A 27,563-nucleotide genomic window follows, 5' to 3' on the forward strand; every position below is an offset into this window, starting at 1 on the left:
GCCACAAGGCCACAGGACACTCCATCGGCCACCCACTCTGATGGAGGTGCTCCTGTGTGTCTGATCTCCTCCCTCTTGCCCTGACTTAAGTCGTATTTTATAAATGGAGAAACTGAGGCCCAGTGAGGTCAAGCCCACATGTCTTTTTGGAGACAATACTGCTTCAGAACTCTAGAGTCAGAGAATCCTAACCAGCAGGGACATGAACAGCATCTCTGCTCTGCCCTCCCTTCCATTCTCGGGAACCCACCCAAGGCCCTCTGCTGCTTTCCCTCTCCTTGGCCTTATCTCACCTGAGCATCCGTCACAGGTAAAGGCCCCTAAGGGGAGAGGGCTCCAGCCATCCTCACCCTTGATGCCGCAGAACCTTGAATCTCTGAGCTGGTGCCTGAGAGGCCCTGGGGCCCCAATCCCCTGCCTAGGACAAGGCACAGAGGAGCGTGCCCTCCATGGAGGACCAGTGGTCAGAGCACTACAGGTGCCGGTCTCCTTTTCCCCCTTCCCACAACCACCCGCTCAGGGCCACCCACCCACAGGCACACACACTGCACCCCCTTCTACCCCAAACAAATCACCAGCCACTTCCTCTCCCAAACAGCCAACGAGCAGCCCAGCTGGACTGGAATCAAAGGAGTTTTCACTCAGCCCTTCCTCCCTCCACAACGTCGGCCCCCTAACCACCCCCCCAAATCTAGATGCAGATAAAGACAGATAAATTCCAGTCATCGAAGCATGACGGGTGACTCAGACCCAAGGCACAGGAAGACGGCCTTAACAGACAGGCAGACCTCTCCACCGGGCACACATCAAGTCCCTCTACCGCAGGCTCCCAGTCCCAAGCTGGCCCTGAGTGGGTGGTGCCAAGGGCATTGCCAGGGAGAGGTCCATACCACAGGGGTGGGGCAGGCCCTGAGTCCCTGGGGAAAGGCACTTCCTCTCAAAGCTCCAGAGGGTTGAGAGCCTCAGGCAGCCCTAAACAATAGCCCGAGGCGTGGGTGCCCAGAACGGTGCCCCGGTGCCACATCCTGCCATTCTTCTCCCAGGCCGCACCCTGCCACCCTTCCTGGCTACGCCCGATCCTATCTCTGATGTTTACTCGGAGCTGGGGGCTGGGCGGGCTGCAAACTTGGGACAAAGCTTTCCTGAGAGCCCCCCTCACCTTCTCCAGCCTCTGTGGGCCCAGGGCGTGTGCCCATCTGGTCTAGCCCAGCTCAGGAGGGGGCCACAGCCAACGCTCCCAGTCCCTGGGCTGTGTTGGGCTGGCCAAGGTAGCAAAGCAGCCAACACCAGCCAACGGAGGCTCCTTGAACTCCCAGCACCGGCAAGAGGAGGCCGCGCCCCAGCCTCTGGTACAGAAGCCCAGCTCTAGACAGAGCTTCTTTGTAGCCACCAGGATTCAGCTGACCCCCAGCCCAAGGGCATGGAAGACTGGAGGAGGTGGGCTGTGATGTCCCCACCCACAGCCCCATCTGCTTGTCAGGCCTCTGAGGCACCTGAGCCTTCTCCCAGCCCAGAGGGAGAGCCCAGGAAGAGAGAGAGGGACAGAGGGGACTTCCAACAGACCTGGAAGTGCCATTGAGGTTCCCAGGGGGATGTGGGCCTACCCTACCAGCCTGGGTAAAACTGAGAAAAGGTAAACAGAGTCCCCAGGGGTCCCTTCTCTAGAGGCCTTGCTGCCTTCGGGACCTGATGCTGTCTCCGGCCCATCCCGTGCCCCTAGGAGACAGATGCGGGTCCTGTCCTTGTCTCTCAGTGGCCAGGTCCATGCCTATACCCAGGACAGGGGAGTGTCTGGTCTTCTGCATGAGCAGTGCTCAACCCAGGGCCGGCACACAGCAGAAATGGTGCAGCTGGGGCTGACTGGCCTTGTCAAAGGACTCCCTTTTGGGATAGCTCTGAACATTGACCCAAGGAAGGGAGGAAAAAAAAAAAAAAAAAAAGCATCCATGAGAGAGCACTCACTTCTGAGTGAGGGGCTCGCCACTCATACCCGTCCATCCTACCCCAGGCCCGCAGAGGTGGCATCTGAACCAGGCTTCACCGATGCCCTGGCCCCACGTTCCCTCTACCCCAGATGACAGGACTGGGTCCAGCAGAGGCACATCTGTCACTGTCTTCGCTGGTTACAGGATTCTAGCTGTTTCCAACATGAGTCATGGCCAAGGAAGCATTACTCCAAAGAAACCACGGCCACTGTGGGAACTTACAGAAAAGACTCACCTCTCAAAGCCTTAGTTTCTCTATGTGAAAGGAAGATCCCAGTACCTACTTGGTGATTAGAAAATAACATATAATGAAAGAATCTGGTACAGAATGTATGTTCAGGGAAGGAAAGAGGGAGAGAGAGAGACCTAAAGCAGCAAAGAAAGTCTCTTCCTCCTACCCCCGGAGTCCCAGGGAGCAAGCAGGCCTGTCCCTGGCTCTCCAGGAGGCAGGCGGGAGGGTGTGACCCTCTGGCATTGCTGGGAGGCACCCAGACCTGTGTTTGAAACCGGGCTCCACCACAGGCCACCTGTGTGAACATGGGGAAGTGTCCACTTCTCCAGTGCCAAAACGAACCAAATAATAACTATCTTGAAAAATTATTAGGAGGAATGAATGTGATGTTTGCCAAAAGCAAAAAGAAGTTTGCTCCCTAACCCTCCACACCACACTTTGGGGAAGGCTCCCCAAGCCGTGGGTGGGCATGTCGCCCTCTTTCTTCTCCATCCGCCCCCTGTAGGTCTCCCTCTCTTTCCACTGTCCCACCACCCCGTGTAGGTTGTCTGAATGTCCTGTCACTGTTCCCAATCATCCTGGAATCTCCCTGGCAGGTCAGGGGCCCCAGGCCCCACATGGAGCAGATTGGCTAAAAGGACCAGAATTTGCCAAGGAAACCCACATACTCAGTGCCACTGCTTATCTGGCCAAGCCAGTGTGCCTTCCCTTCTCGGCTGATGACACGAAAGCTCTGCAAAACGTTCTGTTAACCCCTGCAGCCCCCCGTGGAGGCTAGAGGGATGAGTACAGAGGGAAAGGCACAGGAGGGACAAGGCCGGATGAAGTCTCATGGGACAGAGTGACAGGGAGGCTCTGGAGACGTGCGTCAGTGTTTCCAACCCCAGCAGCCCTCTCACTAGCAGCAAGGACAGGCCGACTTCCTCGCTAAGTCACCACTTTATCTCCAGATGGGACTGGTGATATGTACCCAATAGTGTGGTTGTGAGGAAGAAGTGATATCATACAGGCAAAGGACAGCGCCTGGCACACATCCGTGTGGAACATCTCTAACGGGCATTATCGTCATAATCTGGAGTTGGAGGGCAAGGGCTGGAGAAGTGAGGAGTCCCCCAATTCCATACTGCTCTAAGGAGGAGCCCAACGAATACTTGAGACTTAACCTCTTTACACCACGGATTCTTAGAATAAGTGTTGTATATAAAATGCTTACCACACTGCCCGGCATAGTAGACTGGCCCTTAGTACAGCTGCAGTTGAATGAATGAATGAATGAATGAATGAATGAATGAATGAACGAACGAATGAGTGAATGAATGAATGAATGAATGAATGTGCTTCCAAGGAACCTCTGCCAGCCAGAGCACTCAGCCCCAGCCAGTGTTGTTTTGAAGATCTTTCTCAAAGGCATGTCTAGTATCAGCCTCCACACATCATGAGCCCACAGTCCCCTCTCAAAGTGGGCACCTCCACACTGCATCCTGGGTCTCTGGGGGCTCACAAAGGTATCTGATTCCTCCCCTAGTTCCTGTCCCTCTTCCTGCCTCAACCACCCATTGCAGGGGCAAGGGAAATGGGTCAGCAATCCAGACAGGTGAGTGGTACGAGACAGAAAGAGTAGTCGGTAAACGCAGGTCTCCAAGAAGGCCACCAGGCAGTGTTGAGAGCAGCACAGCCTCGAACCAGAAGGTCGGCATGCAAATAAAGAGCAGGTCCACCTCAGCCTCCTCCCTGGGGTGCACCTCCCTGAGGCGCTACCTCCAGATAAGGCCTGGGAGCTCCCCGAGGGGTTCGAGCACCTAGCTCCACAGCTTGAGCAGACGGAGGAGGAAGAAGATGACCAGCAGCCCTGCGGGCTGGCCCTGGGGGCACTGGCCTCTCCTTTGGGCATCCCACTCGGGTCTGCTGCGTCTTCACCTCCCCTCCCCTCCGCGGGGTTCTGGGTGGGCCCGTGTGGGCCTAATCACCAGCATCTCCCCCAGACAAGCACGCTCATCGGAAACCAGCGCAGCTGCTCGGGCTCCAGCAGCGTTCATTCCTCCCGCGAACCGAGCGTTCCGCTCTCCCCTGCAAAGGCCGCGTTTCCTCTCCCATTATCTGTCCCATCGACAGCCAAGCCTGCCGCGACAGCAAGATGTCTCTTTTCTTTTTACTTTCATGGCCCCTTTTATTTATGGGTTATGTTTTTGCTTGGCTTTGACTCCTTTTCAAAAGGGCAGGGAAGCAAGGGGAGGAGAACAGTATCTTATCCTCTGATTTCACCCGAAATGCTCAGCACATGGCCCCCAGGGCAGCCAGCCCGCACCCCAGCCTGCCTGGGAACCCGACCTTCCAGGGTCAATATGCTTTGCAAACTGAAGCTGCACTACCCCAGGCAAGAAAAGAGCCAGCTCTGGCAAAGGGGTGGGATGAAGTATGATCTGGGGAGGGATCTTAACTTCTGGAGCCCACAATGCTAATAATAATCAAATAATAACTGTACACTCAAAGTATTTAACAAGTGAGTAATGGGCACTAATCAATTAGATGGGACTCTTGGGCCAATCAGATGAGTTGGCAGATGCCAGCCACCAACTGGTGGGCACTCTGGTGTGTATTAGCTGAAGACCCCCTCTGGTCATAGCTAACATTTACTGAGCATTTACTTGGTACCAAGCACTGTTTGAATCGCTTTTACTTACATTAATTTATTTTACCTTCATAATAATCATCTGAGGTAGACGGTATTATCGTCTCCATGTTACAGATGGAGAAACCCAGGCACAGAAGTGACTGTAGCCCAAGCAGTCTGGTGTCAGAATTCACCTCTCCACCAGACAACAGGAACGCAGCAGAACGCACAAAATGCTAAGTGTCATCTGCAGGAATTCGCTCTTTAATTCTTTCAACAGCCCTGAGATATAGTTACTATCATCATCTCTGTTTTACTGATGAAGACACAGAGGCTTAAGGAGGTTAAGCAATTGCCTGACGTCGTAGCCAATGAGTGGTGACAAAGAACCTGAGCCCAAAGACTGGCTGTTGAGTCCCTTCTTTTAAGCACTGGACTACACTGGCTTCTCTTCCCCTTGTCTGAGGTCCCTAGAGCCATGGAAAGTCATTCCGGGAGCCCCCAACCCCCAATCTCTGCCGGGCCACTGCAGCTAGCATGATGGGAGTCAAGGAACCCAGGCAGGTCCGAGTTCAGTTGATGTGAGAAAAGTCAAAGGCAAACCTGGGGCCAAAAAAGCCCTGGTTTCACAGGTTGTAGGCTCACACCTGCCAGCCACACCAGATCAGGTCAAAGCAGGTAGGGGCAATGCACCTGCCCACACCACACAGAGATAAAAGTGCCCAAAGCCAGGGCCCTACCATCTTCCAGTGAATTAGGGGCATGGTTCTGGAGGTGACAGGGCTGCCCCGTCCCTGACTTCCCTTAGTACTTCTCTATTTCCTGGACATCCCCCCATGCCACCTGTCCCCACGCCTCCACTCCTGCTCCCTTAGCTTCCCATTCACGCCTGACTCAATAGCACTGAGCTACGCACGTCACAGACCCTGCAACACATACGCCTAATGAATGGCTAGAGTCATTCTTATATTTTCTTATCAATTTTCTCTAAATATAAAAGGAATGTGTGCTCATTGTAGAAAATCTGCAAAGTTTATAACAACATAAAGAAGAATAGAAAAATTACCAAGCCACCCATTTCCCATCAATCCAGAGGAGGCTGCTGATAACAGTTGGGCACCTCTCCAAGTTTTTTTTCATGAGTAGTTTTCTTTCCCACCAGTGAGCTCATAAGCAAGTTTTTATACCCCCCCTTAATAGAATATATAAGGGGAGTTCTCATGTCGCTAAAAATCGGGAATTATTCTTTATAAAGCCATGTTTAATGGTTGCACGTCTTCCACTCCATGGCTACATCATAATTTACTTGACCAGCACCCATGAATGAAATGGGCAACTCGTGAAATCTTATGTTACTGAAATCTCCTCCTGCACCTCCAGCCACCTCTAGCGGGTCAAGGCCATTCTGCTCCTGTGACAGATGGAGAGGAAAGGGGCCTCGATAGTCAGTGGACAGAGCAAGGCGGCCTCGTCCTGATGGGCTGGGGAGTAGAGTGTGGAGGCTACGAGGGCCCACAGGCTGGGGCCCCAGGTCTCACCGCCTCTGCAGTGGGGAGGGCCAGTCTCAGCATGTCTCGCTTGGGGCCTTGGCTTGCCCCTAAAAAGATGGAGAAGCACAATGAGATACTACTTAACACCCATGACAATAGCGATTATAAAAAAAAAAAGTCTTGGCAAGGATGTGGACAATTGCTAGAAGGGATGTAAAATGGTGCAGTCACTGTGGACAACAATATGGCAGCTCCTCCAAAAATTAAACATTAGGAAAACCATATAACCCAACATTCTACTACTGCATGTGCACCCCAAAGAATGGAAAGCAGGTTCTTAAAGAAAGATGTGTACACTGATACTCATACAGTCTTATTCACAGTAGCCAAGAGGTAGAAACCACCAGAATGTCCGTGGAGGGCTGATTGATCAACAAGCGTGACAGATGTTGGACAGGACATTAGCTTTAAAAAGGAAGGCGCCTGAGACACATGCTACAGCAGGGCTGAACCTTGAAAACACTGTGCTACGTGAAATAAGCCAGACACGACAGGGCTGGTATTTCAGGGTTCCACTTTTAAAAGGTAGTTGGTGTAGTTAAATTCCTAGAGACAGAGCGTAGAATAGAGATTACAGGGGCTGTGGGAAGGAACAGAGGGGGAGCTGCTATTTAACGGGTACAGAGTTTTAGTTCGGGATGAGGCAAAGTTCTGGGGATGGACGGTGGAGGTGGCTGCACATGTGTGGGCTTAATGCCACTGAGCTGTACACTTACAAATGGTTAAAGTGGTAAATTTTGTTTTGCGTACTCACCACAAGGGAAAAAAGGAAGAGATGAAAATGCTAATAATTTGCACTTTCCCGCACCTTTTATCTTGCAGATGGGCAGAGGTGAGAGCATAACTGCAGCCTCACAGACTGCGAACAATGTCAGGCTGGGCATCAGGGAGGGTGGCGGAGCGCTCACAAAGCCATAATTAACATCACTAATTGAAGCGTCTAGAAAAGGCCAGAGCCAGACAGTGCCAGACCGCCCCCCAGCCAGAAGGCCTTCCCCTCAAGCCTCCCTTGCCTCTAGGGCCGATTAAAGGCTTCCACCTGCCTCGCAGAGACAAGGGGGTATTTAGGATCCCTCAGCAGGGAAATAGAGAGATCTGGGGGAGGAAGAGGGGGATAGAGGAAGAGATTTAGTCTTCCCTTAAAATCGGTTCCTCAGCTTTCCTGGAAATCCTTCCTTCAAATGTCCTTCTCGGGGTGGTTTCAAGGAGTCCACTGGGCTGACACCTGGATCTAGAACAGGTGTGCACCTGACGTGCAGAACAACCCTGGTATCCTGCTCTGGGCCTCTCAAGGTTTACTCTTGGTGTCCTCGGCATCTGGAGAGGACAGTGACAATGGTCCAAAGGGAAGCTCTAAACCAGAAGGTCTGTGCTAACAGAGGTGGTGTGTGGGGTGGGGACCACCTGGGGAGAAAAGGAGGGAAATAAGCATCCTAGCCAGTTCGCAGGGACTCCACCCACCTATTCCATAGATGCTGGCTTCTGCAGGCCAACAAATCGCCCCTTTCCCTCTCAGTGAATGACAAGCTGGTACCAAAGTCTCACTAAGCCCTAAGGTTCATCTGATAGTTCCATCTCTATTACTGGTGCCTCTACTTGTAAAAGTCATCCCAGAACACGTCACAGGGGTGCCAGTGTCTGTAAGAGCTGTCTGTACTCCGTGGCACAGCTCAATGATAAAGCATTGCTAGAAATACTGTCACGTGGATAAATAAACGTGAGTAATTAGGAAAAAAAGAGTGCAGGCCACCATCAGGGACCCTTAGGGATTTCCTATGGAAACCAAAAAAGCCACCAGCATCTTTGTCCCAAGAGGAAGAGAGATGTGTCCCCTCCCCTGCCCACCTCCCCAGGCCCTCCCTCTGCCCCCTTGGGCTTTTAGAGGCTCTCAGCCCTTCCCCCCACAGCCTGCTGCCCTGACCCAGGGGATGGGGGTCAGTGATGGGGTCAGTGGAGGCGCCAGCTCAAAACCAGCTCTGTCGCTGAGGAGGAATTTAACCCTCTCTGTGCCGGCTCATGACTATCCACCGTCACAGACCTACCTGTATGGAGGGGGGGAAATGCAGAGAGGGTCTAGACAGGCTGGGCTGAGAATTTTGACTGCACAGTGGAAATAAGCACTGGGTCCGGAGGCAGAATGACTGAGTGTGAGCCCTAGGTCTGCCACAAACTCAGGCACAATTCTATGAGCCTGGGTTTTCTTATCGGTAAACTGAAGTCAAATACCACCAGATTGCTGGGAGCTTTGGCAGAGTGATTTTCTAAATGTCAAAGCACTTCATAGACTTGATGGTTAGTTTGTAAAGCCCTGTACATGGGGAGGGGTTTGGATGCCATTAATTCACAGTGGGATCTCAACACACCACCCCACCTTCCCAGCTCTCAATTTTTCCATTTGCATGTGGAATGAATTCTTTCTTCTTCACCCAGATATAAGATTATAAGTGGGGGAGGCACCACGGCCTTTGATGCTGTGAAATAAATACAGGTGCTGCTAAGCCCCTGATCTCCACCTTCAGGATGCAGCCAAATTGGCAGAAGGATGCTGACAGCACCTGCCATTTATTGTGATCACTAAAAGCTAAGCACTTTACAGGTATTTTCAGCAATGATGAAACCCATTTTACAGATGAGGCAATTGAAGCCAAGGGGTGAAGGCAGAGTCCCACTTAAGGTCTGCCTGAGCCTAAGATCAAAACCATAGCACAAGGATCTGGGAGAAGAGGCTAATACCCACAGGCACTCCAAGCCCAATTAACCCTCTCGTTGCGGACGTGGGTGTCAACTGGGCAGCCTTCACTTCCTGCCAGGCTCCTGCAGGCGCCTCCTGCACACCCAGGGTCCAAAGATTAGCGAAAGGCTGTTGATTACTATGAATTATTAAAATTCACCAGCAGATGGGTTTTGTAAATGTGGTAGTTTTGGGTTTCAAAACGATCCCAACTACACATGAATTCCTTTGGTTTTTTATAAAAATCCATCCTGCTGGGTATAGAACTGCTCCCCTTTCGTGACCAGATTAATTAAGGGGCCACATGGGTGAGGGACAAAAGATGGCGTGCTCTGAGCTAGACTGTCATTTCTGCTACCTGGCAATGCCTTGCCAAAGCTAGTGTGTGAGGAAGTGTGTTCCCTTTTCTGGGCGTCTCCCCAGCCGGCCCCCACAGAACCCCACCCAGCTCCCAGCTCCCAGGACACTTGAAGAGCAGCTCACGCTTCTTTGAGGAAATGGCTCACCCCAGGAACAGAATAACCACAGAAGAGTAACAGCCCCAAATACCTGGAGAGGAGTCCCACGTGCCAGATGCTGTTCTGAACACTTTTCATAGAACACTTTCTATTCTATTGAATCCTTCCAACAGGCCTGCCCGACTGTCAACAGCATTTTACAGTTGAGGAAGCGGGAGCACAGAGAGACTAAGTAACACGGCCAGGGCCACACAGCACATCCATGGGTTGCATCTGAAGGAGGAATACTGTGCAGGGCTGAGGGAGGTGTCACAGCTGACAGTCTGTCCCCACCACACTCTGGAGAGGTGCTCCTCCTCCTTCCCCAGATCCTACAGAGGCCATACTCATGACCCAAGGGAGGGGGCTGCCCCCACATCCAGGCAGGCCCCAGGAGAGCCACACCATCTGCACCCCAGCACATGCCCCAACCACCACCCCAACTGCCATGATACTAACATGGGCTCCCACCTACTGGAGCCTTCTGTACTCCAGGCCCCATACTAAGTGCTGTGATACATACACACTCCACCGAATCCTTTTCAAAACCTTGTGAGGTATGAGTCTTTTCCCGCTTTGTAAATAAGAAAACTAGGCTCTAAGAATGTTCTGGTATTTGCCAGAAATCACACAGCTTAGAAGAGACAAAACCAGCACTCAAACCTGAGTCTGTCTGACTCCACCTTGTCCCCAGCCTCCTAACCCAAGGCTGTGGAGATGGAACCATCACCATCAGTCCTGGAGCCCTGGCCAACTTGGCTGAAGGGCTTTGTTCCCACAATGCAAGTGGGTTTCCTAGGATTCTGTCTCACCTCCCCAGACAGATTACAGCTTCCCTGAGGACAGGGTCTGGTCTCTCCCCCGGCCTCACATTTTTGCTGCCTTCAAATCATGCCGAACCAGATCAAATCTGGTCTCTCCCCCAGTGGATTTACATAATGAGGGTTTAGGAAAGCTTATCCATTCCCTATCTCATTTGTCCAAAATATATCAAACCATCACCTTTTTAAAGACATCTAGAGATTACTATTCCTCAATCCTGAACAATATACATTTGCCCATTCATCGAGAACTGGCACATGCTGGATTTCCCAGGAATGCAAGCCACACTCACTCACTTGGGCCCCAGCGGGACCAAAGCCCAGGGCAGCATGGGTCAGGGCTGGGAGTGAAAAGGACCAGCCCCACTGCCCAGGGCTGCCAGCATGGCCCCACATCCTGGAAGCCCACTAGCCCTGGCAGGGAAGGGAAAGCGGTCTCGATTACCAGCTGGTTCGGCATGATTTGAAGGCAGCAAAAATGTCTTTAAGGAAAGAAAAAGAACAGGGGTCTGTTGGAATAAGTCAGAGAACACTGAGATGAGTTGCAGCCTGAATGAGTGAGCCCCATTCTGAAAGTTCTCTGAACCGTTCCCTGGTTCCTGATTGTCAACAAAGCGCTTGCTCCTGGCCTGCTCTGACCTCGGGGGGCAGCCCACCTGCGCCCTCAGCCAAGGCCCTGGGTTTCCCCAGCAGGACTCCTCACAGCACCTGGTACAGAAGAGCCCTGCCACCAGCTGTCTTAGCAGGACTGGGGTTGCTAATGGAGCCCTACGTCCGGTGCTGGGCCCAGAAAATGTGCTCCACACACACTTTACTGAACTGCATCTCCGAGTTCACCCTTTCACGAGCCCCTGGCAAGAGGCTTGAGCTAGCCAGGGAGGAGGGTGTCAACCCGAGAACAGAGGACAAGTACCCACCGCAGGACTGAGTGGCCATCAGCTGTGTGAGGATAATAGTAAGATAACAGTCGGAACCTCGCAGCTGGAAACCAGGCCCATTCTCTCACTGCCCAGCATTCCTCCCCCTACGCTCCCCCGCCCCATGCACACAATCCCTGCCCTAGCTCCTTCCAGAACCTCCGGCGAGTCTGCCCTTCCCAGCCACACGACGGGTACCAAGCTTGGGGACTGCTGGATTGCAGGACTCAACCACTTAGAAGGTCCACTCTCCTTAAAGCAGCCTGGGACCCTCCCAGCCTTGAGGCACCACCGACCCTGACCCTGAGAAATGGCCCCACTCCCCAAAGAAAGGCCAATGTAGCTACATCTGTTTCAAGCCAAACAGTTGGGAGGAGACTGAGGAGAAAACATGGGAAGAATAAGACCAACTTACATGAGGGGTGGATGGAGAAAGGGGACTTGCTTCCAGGAATGGGGACTGGTAACAACCGCAGGGAAGCGCGGAGGCCAGCCTGGTGGAGGGGGTGCCACAGGTGCTGCTCCTACCCTCTCCATTGTCTTCCGGGACCCCCACATACAAATTGCACACACAGCCCAGGTACCCGCAGAGCTCTATCTCCTGCCCCAATCTCGCGGCCTCGCAGCTAAATTCCACCAGCTCAGCACTTTCGCAGAAAAGGGGGTTGTTTTGCTCGTGCGCCATTCTTTCCACAGAGGTGTCCGTGTGCCTGCTCCCCCTCTTCCGGGGTCCTCTCACACACAGCTGCTCCTTTCCTTGTGGGGGTCTTCCTGGGCCCAGCCATCTCAACAAACTACAGCCACTGTTCCAAGTGTCAGTGCCTTGACTCTGTTTCACGGAAAAAATTCTGGAGCTGGAGGCCCAGGGGGCATGAGTGTGGGAGGGGAGCCCACTCATCCTGCTTTCAAGAGCCATCTGGGTTCAGGTGGGGATGCCATGCCATCCGGAAGGGCGTCTCCCCTTACAGAGCTGGGCTCAAACTGGCCCCGAACTAAAACTCCCTAGCACAAGCCAAGACACCACACAGTCAATCACAAAATTGTTGACCTGTCTTCTTTCCTGTCCAGCCTCTCACCATGGCCCCTAAGAGTCTCCCCAACACTAGAGAACAGAATGTGCTTGGCTGGAGACCTGGATGTCATAAATTGCTGCAAATAACAGATTCTCAATCTGAAAAACAAAATAACAGAAGGCCTGGCCCTTCCTTTCTGCTTCTCTGATCCCCAACACTATTTCCTGCAAGGCCCAAAAGAGAAAGAAATGCCCCCTTTGGCCATAGTCAGAGAGGGAAATGGATTCCTACCACCCCAGGGCCTCCAGGGGCTCCCTTTTCCCCACCAGCCTCTCCAGTCATGGGTACAAAAACCAGGCCCCAAGGAGCAACTTTTCTAAGTGTCCGGCACTGTGTACCTGTGTGCAAAGGCTCCCTGGTCACCACCCACTGGTGAGGGCTGGCGCTGGGGAGTGGGGGAATGGCTGGGCCTGTATGTCCTTGCTGAAGAGCAGTGGCTGGTCTAGCCCTCAGTCCTCACCCCAGGGAGGCAGATATATAGCAGGTGACCCAGAGCTGACTCTGTTCCCTGTCACTTGCCCTCTATGAGAGGGGTCAGGGAAGAAATGGGACAGGAGTGAGAAGTGAGAAGGCATAAAGGAGATCAAAGAGCCAGAAGAAGCCATCTTTACAGAGAACAACAGTATAAAAGGCAAATCTGAATGTGCCTGGAGATAGATTATAAAGTTGTGTTCATTGTATTGGCTCTATGCAAACTGCATGCAAATAGGTACACGGATCTTAAAAAAAATCCAAGTGTCACTGCTGCTCTTTCCACCTCTCTCTCACTCAGGGCTACTGGGAAGCTGTCTGCCCACCTGGCCAGGGCGTCCCAGAGTACTGTGCCCAGCCACATCTCCCAGCATTCCCCTTTGCACCAAGTTCTCTTCTTGGCCTGACCTCACCTCACAGCCATCTGAGAAACCTGATGCAGAGGAAGAAAAGAAAACAGAGCTGTGCCCATGCCGGGCACAACTGAAGCGGCCAATGAGGGAGAGGACAATGGTGGCCTCAACCCAGGCAAACACCCTTCTGATTGGGTCTCAGGATGGGCTCTCTGCAAACGTCAGAAGACCCAGTGGGCTCCAGACATTTGTCAATGCCCCTCGCCCTTCCCATCACCAATCCCTCAAAACCAATGGCAGGAGGCCAGGGGCTCTGCAGCAAATTCCAGAGTGAGCTTCCTTCCACTTTTCCTCTCAAGGTCAAACACACCACATGGAACAGCTCACTCCTGCAGACGCACAGCCACTGTGGGACAAGGGAGGCCCACCGCTTGGACAAGATCCCATCTCCAAACCCGTCTCCTCATCCACAACATGGGCAGCGAGACACTCTCAGCCCTTCTTCCCTGAGCTAAGCGACACAGAGGGAGGCGCACCGGGAAGGCACTGGGCCAAGTGCAGATGCAGGACTGCGGAGAAGTGTCTGACTACACATCTGGAGTTTAAAACTGCAAGGAAAATGCCCAGGGTGGTTCTCATTGTCCTCCGGTATCTCTGACTCTACTGCCACAGCAGCACAGCATTCTCGCGTCATCCCGGGTGGGGTCGTGATGGGCCTTCCCAAGTTGCAGATGGGAAAAGCGAGGTTCCAAGAGGCCAAGTGACAGGCCTGAGGACATGCAGGCTGAAGCTAGACCAGGGCCTCGGTCTCGTCGGTGCCAGCAGCCCTCAAACACCAGCTCCGCAGTCACAGGAAGGTGTGAGAAGGCCTCTGAAGGGCTGCACCCGGAGGGAAAGGCGGGAGGGGGGCCCCACTGCCTGATGTACCGGGAGCAGCACCGAGACTGGAATCAGGGCGCCACAGCTCCTGAGGAGTCAGCTCCCTCCACTTCAGTCCAGCAGGCCCAGTGCTGCTCCAGGAAGGCCAATGTCTGTCCCCTCTGGTCCTGGGCTTCCCGGCCTGACGGATCTATCCACAGCCCATTCATTACCAGTTCGAAAATCATGGAAGGAAGGAGACACACAGTTGTTTCAATGTTACAGATATAGAGACCGAGGCCCAAGAAGGGTTCCAATGAGGGCAGGACCACACAGAGAGTGACCCTCACAGCCCCCGTTTACTGTGCAGCCAGGAACATCAGCCCTTGGCACACCGTTCTCTCTAATACTCATAATCGCTTGGCCCCAGGGGAGATCCCGTTATGCGGCTCAAAGAAATTAGGTAACTGGCCCAATATTGAGATTCCAAATCCAAAAGCTGCAAATCCATAACTTTCTGACTCTAAAACTCAATGGTGTTTTCTCTAAACATTCCTGCTCCTCTGTAAGTTGAAGATTATTCCTGAGTGAGACTAAATTTTTCATAATGTAATGGTGTGGGGAGGAAGAAGAAAAACACTATGTGACAACCAAAATTAGCAGCTCACCCGGCAGTAAGCTGGAATGAGCCTAACATCTTTTGCCTGCAGTACCTGCCCTTCTCAGCCTAGCCCTGGCGAGCCTTCCAGCTATTGTCCTCACAAATCTTTAATATAGATATAAATATGCGCTCCGGGCTCTGGTTCACCTGGTGCCCTGACTAGAAGTTTTGTTCTTTTTTTTTTAATATGTTCTTACTGATTTAAGAGAGAGAGGAACAGAGACGGAGAGACAGAAACATCAAAGATGAGAGTCATTGATCGGCTGTCTCCTGCACGCCCCCTGCTGGCTATCAAGCCTGCAACCCGGGCGTGTGCCCTGACCAGGAATCTAACCGCAATCTCCTGGATCCTAGGTCGATGCTCAACCACTGAGTCACGCCTGGCCGGCTGTCCTACGTTCTTGGTCGGAAAACTCCTACACCTCACTCAAAGCCCAGCTCAAATGTTCCCCGCCTTCCTAAATCACTCTAATAATACTAGCAGAGTTGATTGTTCCTCCAGGGCGTTCCACAGCCCTTGGACATCCTGGTCTCTAGTACTTGACCAGAATGCAATTATTTTTTACCTGTCTACTTCCCAGGCTCTGGCTAGATTTGAGTCCCCGACTCTCTCTGAGACAGGGACAATAATGGCCTTCTCTTATATAGTTCTTACTATACAATAGGCATCACAGGAAGCATCTCTTCACACATTTAACTATCTCAACAGCCCCACCAGGCAGTGACTATCATCACCCCTATGTTACAGATGAGGAAACTGAGACTCAGAGGTTAAGTTACCCACAAAAGGCCACACAGGCAGTGGGCTCCAGAATCTGCCAACCTGTACCGGTACTGTATTATTTTTCCTTGCCTCCTCCACTCCAAATACAGTGCTTGGCACACAGTAGGTGCTCAGTAAAGGTTTGTTTCATAAAGAGGTACGGAGGGAGGAGAGTGCTGCCGCACCCCAGCTACCTCCAGCCCCAAGTCCTACCTGGAACCCCCATGGCCCAAATCTCCCTACTTGTCGCCCCACCTTCCATCACTACTGATATTCAGTGCTTCTTGCCTCCCAAAAGCACCAGGTGCCTTTCCCATCTCCCATCCTGTTCCTCCTTGGGCACCCCAGTAGGGGTGAGGAGTCTTGCAGGTTTTCCAGTGGGGAAACAGACTATGGCCTCGAGATGGGTGGGGCTAGTGGGGCAGACTCTCCCTGCACCCCACCTTCCCACACCCAGTCAGGGCTGGTTTTACCTTGTCTCAAGCAAGAAAAAACAAGCACCAAGAGGCAGGGGGAGTCTGGAGGTCAGCACCAGCCCCTCCCTCACTCCCAGCGCCCCCTGGCTGACCTGACCACTGGTCTTGGGCTTGGAGGAGGGGGACTGCTCCCTGGGGCCAAGGGGGAGGAGACAAGAGGTCCTTTGTGTCTGCAGTGCTCCTGAGACACCTGTTCTCCCTCCTGCCTGCAGCCTCCCTCCTGGCCAGCCTGTGTGCGGCCTTGTTTATCCTGCAGCCCTGGCAGCCAGGCCCAGCCTGCTCCCAGCGTGGGGCTCGGCAGCCCCTGCCAGCACCTGCCCAGTCCTGGCAGCCCTGGAGGCTGCTGGCCAAGCACAATCACCCTGCTGTTGACACAGTTGTTGATTTTCAGGAGGGCAGGGAGGGACGGGAGAGGGGGAGAAAAGCAGCAAAGGCATTTAACGCCAGCCTGGTTAATTTGCAGTTGGCCCAGGCAATCCTGCAACCACCCCCCAACCCGCACCCCTTCCTCCGCAGCTGCCTAGGAGACGCTTGGGCTTCCAATACCTGGGCTGCTTGGGCCACACACCACAATGTGCCGAAGTCCCACTTGAACCCGCAGACCACACCATAGGCGGCCACCCCCCCAAATCTATGCTCCCCTGTGCCGGCACACACAACTCATAGCTGAACAAGGCCTCTGGTTGCCAGCAGCCCCTAGCCACCCTGTCATCTAATGCCCTACACTGCCCCTCCCCCAAAGTCAGGATGACCATCTGACGCGGGCATGGAGACCCAGGTGGGGCCCCTGGGAGACAGGGGGATCTGCCCTTAAAACCTTCTCTTCTGACTTGTTCTTGCCAAGCTATCTCTTCCGTATTCTCCAGGTCTTTATGTTTCCTCTTACAGGGAGCCTTCCCTGACTGCCCAAATCTGGGGGTGGTGTCCCTCTTGGATGCTCCCGAAGCACTCTACCCTGCACCTCCCTACCTTCACTTTTGTCCGTCAGTATCTAATCGATTATTTACTTTCCTTTATCTTCCTCAAAACTGTGTAATGGCTATGCTGGTCTCACAGCCCCAGTAGAGCGGGTACAGCCTCGAGGTGGGTGCTCCCTATGTGTATGCCGAGTGGATGGGTGACCTGGGCAGGCCCCCGCATGCCCAGACATCCACTCCACCTCCACGCCTTCCCACTCTGTCAATCACCTCCTGGAATAATAAGGCCCATGGCTGGTTAAAAGGCTCAAGCGCTTCAGGAGTACCTATTAATTTGTCACCAGCAGGTGAACTTAGATCAGTAAATCCAATTAGCCAGTTATCGAAGAGCAGGATCCTGAAGAGTAAGGGATGGGTGAGTTTTCATGAAGGGAGGAGGGAGAGGAAGAAAGAAGACAGGGAAGACCCTTTGGGTTGAAGACCAGCAGAAGGGCCTGGCCTAGGGGCTGTCCTCAGGTGAGGCAGGAACTTGTCCTCCCCATTTGCCCTGTCAGTCTTTCCTGCCCCATCCTAAACCCAACCAGCCCCGACTCGGGAATCACGGTGTCCTTTGTACCTGTGGCGAACTATCCAACCAGAACTCTGACTCCACAAAGAAGGCAGTGACTGTCCAACTCTAGACCCTCTCTCTAAACTGCCCGACACACGCCCACACTTGCACACAAGCCCTCCCTTCAATTCTGGATCCCAAGCTCTGTGTCAATCAATGCCCAGAAAGGGGTAACCAATAGCCAAGAATCACCTCCAGATTGGGGGGTGTCATGTTGAGGAGGAGTAAGGTTCTCAGGCCAGGTGGTGGAAGAGAAGGGAATTTACATTATGAAAACCATCAGTCCCAATCTCACACTTGTCAGATAGCTATCATCGAAAAGACAACAAATAACAAGTGTTACTGAGGATATGGAGAAAAGCGAACCCTCATATGTTGTTGGTGAGAACGTAAATTAGTGCAGCCACTATGGAAAAAATATGGAAGTTCCTCAAAAAATTAAAAATAGAACTACAGTATGACCCAGCAATTTCACTTCTGGGTACTTACCCCCCAAAAAGCAAAAACATTAATTTCAGAAGACATATGCACACTTAGGTTCATTCTTGCAGCATTATTTTCTATAGCCAAAATATGGAAGCAACCTAGGTGGCTACCGATAGATGTCTGGATAAAGAAGAGGTGGTACACACATACAGGGGAATATTGGCCATGAAAAGACTGATATCTTGCCATTCGCGACATGGATGGACCTAGCGCACATTATGCTAACTGAAATATGTCAGAAAGACAAATACCATTACCTTTTACACAGAATTGGCAAAAGTAGGTTTACAGTCTTTCGTATGGAAAATAATACAATAATTAATAAACACAGGAATAAACTCTGTGTTTCACGTACTCACAGCTGTAAACCTACTTTTGCCCACCCCATATGGAGAATCTAAAAAACAAACTAAATGCATAAACAAACGAAACAGAAACAAACTCAATAGAGAAAACAGACTGATGGCTGCCAGAGGGAGGGGGTTGCAGGGCTGGGTGGAAAAGGGGAAGCAGATTAAGAAGTCTGAACTCCCAGTTATAAAATAAGTCAGGGGGTGGGATGTATCACATAAGGAATCGAGTCAATAGCATAATAACTATGTGTGATGACAGATGGCTACTAGGCTTAGTGGGGGATCACTGTGTAAGGTATATAAATGCTGGATCACTATGCTGTACATCTGAGACTAATAATAATATTGCATGTCAAATATAAGTAAAAATAACATTTAAAAATTAAAAAACAACAGCAGCAGCAGCAACAAGACACAACTGTTAGTCCCTGATGCCTTGAGCCAGTTCCAGCAGGGCCATCAGGGGCAGCTGCACAGACTGGGCACAGCACACCTCGAAGAGCCTCGTTCACGGAGACTGACACTTGTTACAGTAATTCTCTGGCAGGTAGCAGTCAAGTTCATCCCTTCACTTCCTCAGATACCAAAGAGGAAACTCTCCTGCTGCATACCTCTCCCCCAGGCCAGCTGTGACACAAATCCCCTGCTTCTGTTCTCTGACCCTGTTTCCTGGCTAGGGTACCAGTGAGTGAAGGCTGAGCCCATCTCCCGAACCAAGAGGAGAGGCCTCCCCTCCCTGCCCCACTCGCCCCAGCTAGGAGATCCCTCTGACCCCACCACTAACTCTTTCCCAACCGCTCCTCGCTGGCCCCTCACCCTGGCCAGACTCCCGCACCATCCACTACTGGTTGAGGGGGCTGTGGTCTCAAGCTCACAAGCACAGGAGGAGAAAGCTGAGCTCACAGAAACAGAAGGAGGGAAGGAGGGTGATTGCCCACCGCCTGCTGCTCTCCGGATAGACTGGGATTGAGCCCCCAGTTATGTGGGACCCAGAGGCTCTGGGGGACTGGAGCTCAAGGAAGAGGGAGGAGAGGAGGGCGTCCTCCTGCCTGTCCTCAGCAAGGCCCCTGCCTGGCTCTCTTTCTCTGCCTCCCAGTCCACTCTTCCCCCTTTCCTTCTGGGTCTAATGTCTCCACTGTCTCCCTGGGGCTCTCAGAGGCACCGCCTGGTCCCCCAGGGGCCAGAAGGGGCTGACCAAGCCCCCACCTGGCTGCCTGTACACGTGCATGCATGCATGCCCTCTCCACCAGCCAAGAAAATGGGAGCCGGGCAAACAGGAGAAATGGCAGGAGCTGGAGGGGCCACTCCCTTCTTTCAGCAGCTCCCTATTTACTCCCCACTCCCCTCACCCCACCTGCGGCTGAGGGCCTGGGTGTACCTGTCTGTGCTCAGGCTTCCTTCCAGCCCCTCCCCACTAACCTTCTATCCCCCCTCCTTCCCCACCCACCTCACCCTTCCAGGGACAAGCCTCGCAGAGATGACTGAATGACTTCAGGCGCTTTCAACAGGGAGGTGAGGGGCAAGGTTTCAAGAGGGCTTCACACCCCACACCCTGAAACAAAACTCTCCTCACTCTCCACTCTAAGCAGGGCGCAGGACCTGCCTTGTGTGGCCAGGCAAGAGTTAAATTTTTTTTTTTTTAATCCTCATCAGAGTACATGCTGGGTGGCGTGGGAGCAGGGAGAAACATTGATGGGCTGCCCATTGATGTACATGCCCCAACTGGGGACCGAACCCACAACCCAGGCATGTACCCTGACCCAGAACCTAAACAGCAACCTTTTGGGGCACAGGACAGCGCTCAACCAACTGAGCCACTCCAGCCGGGCAGGAGTTCATTCTTTGGCGTCACTGTGAGGGCAGCTTAAGCCAGGGCTTCTCTGCATGTCCTACCTCCTCCCAGGTGCCAAGGCCAAAGCAGGAGGCCTCAAAGACCTGGGTACCTGGGCCACCCAGCCCACCATGGGGCCCGCTCAACTGTCACCTGAGAGTGTTAGTCCAGTCTCACAGGCTCCTTCTCAGATTTCCAGTATTACCTCTCCAGAGAGTGAACTGATGACTACTTTTTCTGTCTCACTGTCTGGCAAGTCTGGATATATTTTTAAATCTTTTCCATTCTGATTACAAAAGTACACTGTTGGACTACTTTTGGAAACTATAGAAATATAGAAATAAGAAAATAAGTATGAACCAAATTTTTAAAAGTCAACAAAGCTTTTGGTCCAGGGCAGGTGAGCCCGGCTATGGGAATTGGGGGCGATCTGCTTTGCCTATTTCACCCTGGCCTCTAATTGGCCACCACCTTCATCTTGGACTTACAAGGAAACCCCCCACCCCTAGCTTTCCCTTCAAATGGCTGGACCTGGACCACCATGGCATCCACCTCTGCTCCAACTCAGCACAGGTTCTGGGAGAGCCAGGGGCACCTCTAGTTGTGCCAAGGAACTGGACCCAGCCCCAGGATCCCCCACCCCCTGTGGAGGGGCAGGAGGGGGCCAGGACCAGGCCCTCAGGGAACCAGTTCTCACCCCATCCTGTTCCACAGGCTGCACATTCCATTCTGAGTCAAGCAGGGGCGGGGATGGGGGAGGCAGGGCCAGGGGAGGAGACCAGCCTGGCCTCCTCTGGGGCGGATCCCCCAGGGAGCTCCAGGCCTGGCAGGGATCACAGACCTAAACCACCAGGGGAAGGAGGCCAAGAGCTGCCCAGTCTGTGGCCCCTTCCTGGTCTCCTCTCCTCAAGTTTAAATACTGACCTTCACCCAACCCTGGACATCTCCCCAGAAAACACAAAGGGGACAAGGTGGGGGGTTAACGCTAAGCCCCTCCCGGCCTAGGCTGTTTATGGGGCTCCGTGCCAAGGCCATTCAAATGCTAAGGCCACTTCTTTGGGGAGGGGAGTCTAAATGCCGTGTTGTGTATCAAGGACAAGGGAACTGAATTCAGATTTCATGGCCTGTGGCCTGTGTCAGGCTTCCCGGAGTAACCGAAAGCACCTGGGTAGTGATGTTATTTAGGAAAAAAGTTGGCAGCTGAAGAGACTGTCCCCACTTCTTCCTGCCTCTCCTGTACCACCCCATACACACTTCTCCCTCCACTCAAGCCCCATAAAACGTTTCTGGCTGGAACCCTAAACCTTTTGGTACAAATCTCAGCCCCTGCCCTAATGTGTACACTAGAATTGAGATGACAGGTTACACACAGCACATCCTGGGCTGCGCCCAGGCCTTGGGTTTGCCCACAGATGACCTTGAGAGGAGGCAGGGAAGCCCTGGCCACTTCCTCCTCACCTCACAGCCTCTCAGAGGTCTAACCAATGGTGCTGTCCCATCTCTGGGACCATCCAAATCCTCCTTTGCAGCACCTAGGAGAGAGCAAGGGGGCATCCCTTACAGCACCTAGGAGAGAGTAAAGGGGCTGTGAGCTTTTGGCCCCTCCCAATAAGGCAGGTCACAGCACCAGAGGTGTGTTCAGGGGCAGGGGAGCCCAGAACATCCCTGGAGTAACAGAGAGGTTCCAGGCTGTGGACTACACAAGGTGGACAGAAACCTTTTCCTGGGGGAGCCCCAAGGGCCTTCATCACTGTGTGGCTTGAGCAGAGATGGACGCATGAGTCTCTGGGCTAGGTCCATGGCACTCAGGCTGGAAAGAACACTCACCTGACTCCACCTCACCCTTAGGAGGGAACTACCCTTTCACTGCTGCTCAGAGAAAGTATTTGAACTTTTTAAAGAAACTGTGTCACCTCTGACCAGAGAAACTGGAGGAGGTTGAAGGTGGCCCTACTGAGCTGGCCTAGAACAAATCTCCCAGTCAAGTCTTTCCAAGGAGCTGAAAGAAAGACCAAGGAAGAGGCAGTCAAAATGGGGTGGCCCCAGCCCTGGCCGGGTAGCTCAGTTGGTTAGAGTGTCATACCGATACGCCAAGGTTGCTGGTTCGGCTCCTGTCAGGGCATGTACAAGAATCAACCAATGAATGCATAAATAAGTGGAACAACAAATCGCTCTCTCTCTCTCTTTCTCTCTCCACCCCCTTCCTCTCTAGCTAAAATCAATGAATACTTTTTTTTTTTAATTTCAAAAATTTTTAAAGACTTCCATCCAGGGCATGTCTTCCTGTTTGGGGACAGAGAGATGGCAGGAGCTGTGAAAGTGATCCTCATGGGCCCTGGTTTCTCGCCCGGTAAAAGGCACTGTGACAACCTACCTGGCTAACACATCTGGGTTCCAGGAAGGGGACCAGCAAAAGGTGAGGATCACAGAGGGTTCCAGCAGGAGTGAGCCCTACTAACCAAACACTGAGCACAGAAATAATTCCCATTCAAAGCACGATTTGCTGTGGGCCTGGCCAGGCCTTCCCAGCACAGAGCCCTTTGCAAACACTCAGCTTGGCCCCTGAATGTGGCTGGGGGAGGGGCACAGGGGCACAGCTGCATTTGAATTCCATTTTTTCCAGAGGCATCAGCTTCAGCTTCCTAGTGACTTACTCAGGGCACTGCCCAAAAAGGGCCAATCTCAAAGCACCCCCAGAGAAGAGAAACCCTTTGTAGAATCAAGTGTAGCCCAAGCAAACACTTGTCTGGCAATAGCAAACTCCAGACCCTCACCATTCACAGAGCCCTACTACAGACGTGAGCCCTCTATGTTCTCAGAGACAGGGATTCTCACTGTTACTGTCCCATTTCACAGCTGGGAAAATGGAAGCTCAGAGATGTTATGTATTGCACATGCCCCACAGCTTTAAAGCCTTCTCACTTTACACGTCATGTTGCCCTGAATCTGCTAATTATCAAAGTAGTAAAATATTCAGGAAGGGCCCCCCCATCCCTACTAGGAGTTAAGATGGGGTGAGAATGTAGCTGAAATCTGAGTCATCTCCAAAGCCAAGGCAGCACTGGAAATGGTCCTTCACCATCACTGATTCCCATGCTCCTGATTACAAAATCTGAGTTGGGGTGAATGCCCTCTCTGGGCACCAGCAGAGCATCATGATATCAGGCAATGGTGTGTTAGTGAGACCTATTGGCTCTACCTCCAGAACAATTTCCTGCTGGCCCACCCTAATCCAAGACATCATTTCAACTCAGAATCAGCCTCCTAGCGGCCTCTCTGCTTCTATCCTTGCTCCCCCTCAAGTTATCCTCTCCTTAGCAGCTGAAGCAATCTTTTTAACATTTTTTTCCACTTATAAAAGCAGTTCCGGACCATTGTATTAGATTGGAAAACTCAACAGAAGATATAAAAGGAAGTAAAAATCACCATATGTCCAGTATCTAGAATTAACCTCTGTAAAAAGGCAGCCTTCTAGTTTCCTGTGTGCATCATGCACATGGGTAAACATATAATTATCTTTACAAAACTGGTACTATACTATATCTTTTTATATCATTTTTTACACTTTTTATTATATAGTTTCCACATTATAAACAAACTATTCTTTTTTTAACTATGCTTTTTGTTTGGTTTTTTTGGGGGGGGTTATAGTTGATACATGCATATGGCACTACAATTAGAAAGGACAAGAGTCTACAGTGAAAACACCATTTTTCCTCCATCCCATCCCTCAGCCACCATTTCCCTCCCCTGGGGCAACTCTGATTACCATTTCTTGTGTACCAAACCATCTTCTAAAACCATAAATCAGATCGTCACTCCCTACTTAAACCTCTCCAATGGCTTCCACTGCCCTGGCCATAAAATCCAGGCTCCTAGCCAGTCAGTCCTACCAGGTCCCTGTGACCAGGCTCCATACTCCTCTGATTTCTCATTTGCTCCTCCAGCCACATTGCTGTTGCAAACCCTGTTCTGGCCTCAGCAAGTTTTCATTGGCTTTCTTCAGGTTTTTGTGCCACTGGCTCCTCTCATCCTATAGGCCTCCCTGAGCTGTGCTCTCCCCAGGGCTGCTTTCACCGGCCTCCCAACCTAGGGCCACGCCTGCCCACCCCCCACACATATGTTCTCTATCATATCACCCTGTTGTATTTCTTTCACATCACATAGTATCTAATATTGTCTTGGTTGCTTATTGCAAATCATTGCCTGTCGCCTCCCACTAGAAAAAAGTATCCCTGAAGGCAGGCACACTGTTCACCCTTGAAGCCCCTCTGGCACATAAAGGTGTTCAACAAATTTCTGTTAAAGGAACAAATGGGGATGGCTGCACTGGCTGGTTCTCATCACTGAATGCCCACTTGCAGGATCTCCAAGCACCAAGAACCCATCACCTGGCCATCCTCCTTCATGCCTGGAGTGGCAGTTAGAGGGTCAGAGAAGGGAAAGAAAGAAACCCAGTGTGAGACAGTGTGGGTGGCAAGCAGCCGCCTGCTCTTCCCATCATCCAGCTCAGAATCCAGAATCAAAAGAGCTGCGACAAACCCAAATTCCTAGAAAATACTCTACACGCAAATGGAAAGTTGGAAGTGAAACTGTGGACCATCGTGTACCCAAAATCCCATATCCATTCTACCCAGGCAGCTGGGAATGTTCCAGGTTCCCAGGTGAGCAGCTGCAACAGGCAACACAGACGCTGCCTTCCCCAGGAACAGCCCAGCCCATTCCACCTGACTCTTCCCCCGGGGCAGAGACACCTGGGCTCCTCTCTCTGGAAATTCACCCAGCCCCACAGACACAAATGCACATCCAATCCATGAGCCAGCAGCCCATGCCCTGCACTCAGGGGATGCCCTGTGCGACACTTCCTTCCTGGGGCCTGATTTCCACTGAGGACACTGCACTTGGGCCAAGATTGATTTTTTTTAAAAAGGACGGAATGACGGGTCTTTCACAAAAATTGTGAAGGAAAAGAGGGAGGAAGGAAGGGGGGCAAGAAAGAAAAGATAAAAGACTTAGCAAGAGGGAACTAGAAAAAGGGTAAAGGGGGATTGAGCAAGCCGAAAACAGGAAAGGGTGAGAAGTGTGAGGTTTCTTCCTTCCCAGAAGTGGACAATTATTGTAATTGATTAAATGAGCACAACCCCAAAGTGCTCTTGTGGGCTCTGTACAAGGTCAGGGTAGTAATAATGACAAGAACAGCTAACATTTCCCAGCACTTACTATGTGCCAGGCACTGTTCTATGAACAGGGCTTTATTAAGACTTTTAATCCTCAAGACCACCTTATGGGGTAGGTACCGTTCATGGTAAACCCATTTTACAGACAAGCAAAGTGAAGCACAGAGCAGTAAGATTAAATTGCTCAAGATCACGTTGCCAGTGACAATCCCTAGGCTCTAACTCCAGAGCCTTGGCTCTTAACCACTAAGCTATAGGTGGCTTTGAGTGGTCCGATTACAGGGGTCCCTACAGGGGTCCCTACCCTCCTGGAGCGCCTGCCTTCCAAACCACCACCCCTTAACTAATTATTAGATACCAATTTCGAAGATGTGTGCATAACTCTGTCCATTCTGCGTAAGGGAAAATCTAGAAAAGTTAAAGGACTCGCCCGAGCTCACGGCGGTGGGGAATTAGGACCAAAATGTGCTGAACCCCAGCATCTGAAGCGCCGCTTCCTAAGGGAGCCCAGGGGAGGCCAGGGTCCCTGGACTGTCCTCCCAGAGCGGCCGCGAGCTCTCCGGCCGTCTCTCCAGACCCCTCACCAGCGCCGGGGCGCCCTGCCCGGAAATTCCCACAGAGTCCGAGCGGGCTTCCCAGGCAAACTCCCCGGCTTCCTCCCGCCGGCCCGGACGCGGCTGCCAGGCGCGCCGCCGGAGTCCTCGCAGCTGCCGCGCACCCTCGGGGGCGGGGGCCGCCGCTCGCGCGCCGGGGTCCTCCCGGAAAGGTCCGGGGCTGAAGTTCAAAATTCACTTCCCGCCCAGCGCGGCTCCGGCCCCGCCCGCGACTCTGCGGCCACCCCACGGCCCTGCCAGCCCCCTGCCCCCCAGCCCCAGCCCCAGCCCCAGTGAGGCCGCCCGGCAGCTGCCCGGCCGGGTCTCGCAGCTGGAGACCCCGCGGGCGATCCCTGCGCGTCTCGGGACTCCAAGCAGAGAGTGCGCGCGCGCGCGCGTGTGTGTGTGTAGCTGTGCGTGTGTGTGCGTGGGGGGGGGTGTAGCTGTGCGTGTGTGTGTGTGTGTGTGAAGCTGTGTGTGTGTGTGTGTGTGTGTGTGTGTGTGTGTGTTTACGTACCGAACGCGCGGGGTGGGAAAACAATGGCGAACCGCTGGGAACGGAGTGACTAGCCCCCCGCCCCCCACCTCTCTACCCCCCGCACGATTTGCGCAGACGGTGAATCGGGATGAAAAGGTTCACCTACGACATTCCCAAGGAGGGAGATGGGGGTTCGTAGGAAGAAGACTCGGTGGTAGGTGGGAGGGGGTGAGACAGGAGCAGCCCGAGCAGAAAACAAACAGGATGCAGCGCGCGGCTGGTCGGTGGGGGAACCGACCTGGAAGGTGGGAAGGGTGGCTTTGGCCGGAGCCCCGCACCCCACACACCAGGGCTGGGCGGGGCGGGGCGGGGGGAAATCTCCGTCTCGGCGCCGGCACCCGAGTCTCACTCGGGGCGCTCACAGGTCGCTTCGGCTTCCTGCTGGGAAGTCCTTGAACTGGGCGAATGGACAGGATGCGGTGAAAGACCTGGGGACCCCGCCAGCTCGGCTCGCGCGGGGCGCACAAGCACAGCCACCCGCAGCCTCCCACGGCCTCACCGGCGGCCACCCCTCTCCCAACGACCCTGTCTCCGCCCGCGAGGAGCCCCCACCGGCGGGCGATGCCGGGGTCGGGAGGGGGTCCACCCTTCCTCGGAAAACTTTGCATAGAATGGAAACTCGCAGAGATGGGAGCCGGCGTGTGCCCAGAGCCGTGGGGGCGCGAGTGTCAAACTTCCGAGGGCGGGAGGGGAGCACTTACTACTCAGCCGGGCGCCGGGCTCCGGCTCCGCGCCGCCGCTGCTCCCGCAGCTCCTCCGGCCGGCCTCGCGCTGGCGCCCGGGCTTCCCGCTCACATGCCCCGCCACGCAGCGACCGGGCGCGGGGCTGGGAGGGGCACGCCCCCGCCGTCGGCCGGGACTCGCTCGGGACGCAGGGCCGGCCGGGTGCGCGCCCGGAGACCCGCCGCCGTCCCGGGCGGGGCGCTCCGCGGCCAGGCCGCTCTCCGCCCTCTGCCCTCCGCCCTCCGCCCTCTGCCCTCCGCCGCGGCCGTCTCCCTGCCTTCCGCGGTCCTGCCCCGGACTCGCCCGGACGCGGCGCCGGCCCGCCGCCCGGCTCTC

The 27,563-nt window shown here is 53.3% G+C and overlaps 1 protein-coding gene across 1 annotated transcript in view; it reads right to left on the minus strand.

Moving 5' to 3' along the window:
- SOX13 (SRY-box transcription factor 13) overlaps nt 1–27,244 on the minus strand; it is a 44,967-nt gene extending 17,723 nt beyond the window's left edge. Inside the window, exon 1 of the mRNA XM_016214921.2 lies at nt 27,206–27,244. The gene's annotated coding sequence lies outside the window, so the exon portion shown is untranslated. The remainder of the gene's footprint in view (nt 1–27,205) is intronic.
- Between the last annotated feature and the right edge of the window lie 319 nt (nt 27,245–27,563).

The sequence above is a fragment of the Miniopterus natalensis genome, chromosome 19 (genome assembly GCF_054644295.1).
Source record: "Miniopterus natalensis isolate mMinNat1 chromosome 19, mMinNat1.hap1, whole genome shotgun sequence".
Taxonomy (NCBI): domain Eukaryota; kingdom Metazoa; phylum Chordata; class Mammalia; order Chiroptera; family Miniopteridae; genus Miniopterus; species Miniopterus natalensis.